Source organism: Leptodactylus fuscus, chromosome 5 (genome assembly GCF_031893055.1).
Source record: "Leptodactylus fuscus isolate aLepFus1 chromosome 5, aLepFus1.hap2, whole genome shotgun sequence".
In the NCBI taxonomy this organism is placed as follows: domain Eukaryota; kingdom Metazoa; phylum Chordata; class Amphibia; order Anura; family Leptodactylidae; genus Leptodactylus; species Leptodactylus fuscus.
Window position 1 is genome coordinate 99,621,761 of NC_134269.1, and position 4,178 is coordinate 99,625,938.

The 4,178-nt window shown below is 38.9% G+C and overlaps 1 pseudogene; it reads left to right on the forward strand.

Moving 5' to 3' along the window:
• Positions 1-573: 573 nt before the first annotated feature.
• On the forward strand, positions 574-737 carry LOC142205611 (U2 spliceosomal RNA; annotated as a pseudogene).
• Positions 738-4,178: the final 3,441 nt, after the last annotated feature.

Below are 4,178 nucleotides of genomic sequence, written 5' to 3' on the forward strand. Positions count from 1 at the left end.
TAGTTACGCCCGTGCTCGGGGGTCCGAAAAGACCCCCGAGTATAATGATAGCAGCGGTAGTGGCTGTCACCGGGCCCCTAATTTCCTGGGCCCTGTGGCAGCTGCTTCTGCTGCTATGATGGTAGTAACACCACTGGTCACATTGTAATGTTAAGTACTGTCTGTTCATGGGTCTTCTGATTTGGAAAGTGCTGCGGAATATGTTGGTGCTATATAAATAACATTATTATTACTATGGATATCTTTCACATTTTTATAAAAATAACGTATAATGAATTCAAGCTAAATCCTACTTGAATGAAGTCTAAGGCTTGGTCCACAATGTTCATGCTGGGCATATTTGATATAGACTTCCAGTGCTTATTGACTATGGGGCAGATAGTAAAATGCTTGTAAATGGTGTTTTTTATTCTATTCACATGATTATATGCTGATATGCTGATGACTTTCATATCCGCACCTTGGCCTTTCTATCACATTTTTTCCAGGTTTTTGCAGTAGATTTCACTTATCCCAATGATCCAATGGGTTAAATCTGTAGGCAAATCCTACACTAAGGTCCCTAATAAAATGCATGCTTCTCGGCCTTTTGGCTAAGATCAAGTGTAGTATCTGTTCTTATCAGTGTGCTGCCTGCTGGTCTTGAGAGGTCAGAGCTACTGGGTACCCTCCACATTCTTATTTTTTTAAGATTTGTGCAGTGCTGTATATTTGTATATTGGTTGAAAACACCCAATCTAAGTTTATAAATTAATGTTGTTTTTTTTTGTTTTTTTTTGTTTTTTTTTAAGATTTGCACAGGCAAAATCAGCAGTACTTTGCTTTTTAACCAGCTGTATGTATCTAATAAAAAATGTTAACTCTTGCGCAAAAAGGGTAATTTTTAGAGCATTGTAAATGTTATAATGTGTAAAAGCAAGCGGCAGCACAGTGTATGGTTAAACATGGATTTTGTATCCACGGGTTACAATCCATTTTTCCATAGACATACTAGTACATGTCACTTTCACTTTGACATAACTTGACGACTCCGTTTGCCTTACAGAGCTATAAATTGGATTAACTGGTTCCTAGGAGCCCTAAGAGTTTTTTTTATAACTTGTTTTAAGTCAATTTAAGCTGTGTTTCATACCAAACTTTTAAAAATCTTGGTCTCGACCAACCTGAACCCGAAACCAAACAAATATTGACAGGTCCCCCTATCTGTAGTGTCTATGTGTGGATACACAGTATTTGTGTTTTGAATTGCAGCCTGTCAAGAGTTTTAAAAGGGAAATAGCAGTAGCAATTCGTTAGCAATGTAATGCATTACATTAGTGCATATAAAGACACCCTAGGCATCCCCGTACACAGAAATATAAAAATAAAGTTACAGGTGCCAGAATGTGGTGCTTCAAGTAAAATTTCCATTTTTGTAAAGTTTTGGATTTATTTTTAAGGGGTTAAAATGTAAATAAAACTATAAAACTTTGACATCCCTGGAGTTGTACAAACCCATAGAATACAGGTTGATATATCATTTTAGCTGCACAGTGAATGCCGTAAAAACAAAGGTCGCAGAAATGCACTTATTCTACAATTCCACCCCATTCCGAATTTTTTTTACATCTTCCCGTACATTGTTAGGGGGCATTCACACGGAGTAACGCTGGGCGTGTATCACAGCCGTACACACCGGCGTTACGGCAGACTGCTGAACACTTCCCATTCACTTCAATGGGATCGCTCGTAACAGCGGCGTTTACGAGCGCTCCCATTGAAGTGAATGGGAAGTGTTTGGCAGTCTGCCCTAACATCGGTGTGTACGGCTGTGATACACGCCCGGCGTTACTCCGTGTGAATGCCCCCTTATGAAGTACAATAGTGAATGTGGTTTTGAAGGCAGACAGTGAAAAACAAAAAATGAAAAGCTCCTGCAAAGGGAAGGGTTTAAAAATAGAGGAAATTCATTGATCATTTTATTTTAACACCACCCACTGATTCATTCGCACTCAGATGCAAATTTATTTTGACAGACATTCATGTCCTATTTTTGCCCAATTTATTTCCTTGAAAATGGTATGTTTGACTACACCTACAGACTCTTAAAAACAACTATGTAATGTCACATTGCCGTCTTTCACTGTAAGTTTGTGAGCCCTAAGTAGCCTTCATAAGAAATCATAACAGTCCTTAACCAAATTCAGTCCAGTTGAGAGTGGACACATACTGTATATACATGGTATGTAAATAACAGTGCTAAATATTACAATGTCACAGAATGTAGGCACATGCAGAAATGAGCAATCTGGTTCAGGCAGAATTGGTTTTAACCCCAAATTTCTAAAAGTAACTAAAATTACTGCTGCCACATTTATCACAGGGTAGAAGAGCAGAAGCGGAGGATTGCTAGGTCTATGTGACCTAGATGAGATTCTGGCATTATCTGACAGTCTATCAGCCAGTCATGAGTGGTGGATGGAAAGGTTACAGCGCTTGCATCATATCAGCATATAAGATATTGAACAGAGAGTTGAAGAGCCATTTAGTGACACAGCATCCGACAGAGAAGTGAGGCAATTGAGCTTTTACAATTACAGTCCAATGATAAAAAAAACAACATTGCAATAGTACTATTGAAATATAGGAGAGGAGGACTCTGCAGAATCCTTTAGTTAGAATTAAATAATTTTGGACAGATGGAGAGGTAATAAAATCATATGGAGAAGCTATGCACTGTACTGCACAGTAACTGACTAGTCCTCATTGTGTTACACATACGCTTCCTTGGTCACCCTTTCAGTTCTAAAACTTATTTTATTAAGGATTTTTTTGCGGCAGAGGTCTAGAAAAAATACTGAGAAAAATTTGCCTTTAATGTGGTTCTGTGATTTGTGACAGTCTACACAATAGATTTTCCTCTTTTTAGAAATAAAGAAAAACTGTAATTGTCACTACAAATATCCAAGGTGACTATGACTAGGACAGCATTAGTTTTTTTATTTAGATTTTTTTCCCATTACTATACATACTTTATTGAGAACACAATATTAATAGTAAACAAAACAAAAAAGTGACATAATGCAACTCACCCTGCAGGGCCCCATGGTTTACATGGTTCTACACTATTGCATGGGCTCTGTTTTGGATAAATCCACTTCTGAGTACAAGCAATGATTATGACGTTCATCTGTTTTTCCCTTAGTCACAACATCAGCACAATAGTGGGGTATTTCTGCCCCTGTGTGCTGGTAGAACAGAATAGAATATTTACTAAATTACCTATAAATGTTTACATTAACACCCTCCTCCTCCTCTCAAAAAAAGCAAGGATAGTACTGCTCATCCCCAAATGTGTGATTATAAAGCCAAATTGATACATAGGGAGGGAGCCTTGTGCTGCTGTTGGGACTAAGGGAAAATAGATTACCATAATCACTGGTTCCCTTCTGTTCCACCAGCAGCACAATAGTGGGGATTTAGCATGAAGAACCCCCAGGGAGGGCCATCTTGAAGGACAGAATTTACTACGGTACAAGAGTGCCAATCGTACAGCTTGGCAGTTTCTCCATTTGAACATGGTCATCTCGTGGATATTTCAAGACCCCTGGAGAGGAAATTCTTCTAGATCGGCTCCCCAACCTGAAAGCAATGCGTCTGTTGTCAACAGGGTCTAAAGAGGTTGGACCATGAAATCCAACACTTGAGGCATAGACAGGCTTCTAGAGACAGGGAGAATCTATTGTCTAGCCAAGCCAAAAGAAAATTTCATAATGCCCATGGAATCACATCTACAGCTGCGAACATTAGCCCCAAAGCTTTCATGCCCATACTGAAGGGGACTGAGTAAGGATCGGCAGAAACTTTGGAAAGCAATAATCTTCTCCTTTCTGGAGGGTGTAAGTGTGAGCTTCATCAGGCCAGAATTGATAATGAACCCAAGAAACTGTTTCTGGGTTACTGGAGTTATATGGGACTTTTCCCAATTCACTGTCTTCGGTAGAAGACATCTAAAGGTAGGAGAAGAATAGCCTTTCTTAAGGCTATTCCTATGTGTGATCGAGAAAAAAATGTGATTTTAATGATAGAATCTTGAGATGAGCGAACAGTGTTCTATCGAACACATGTTCGATCAGATATCAGGCTGTTCGATGTGTTTGATTCGAATCGAACATCACGTGGCAAACTCCAAAAAAATT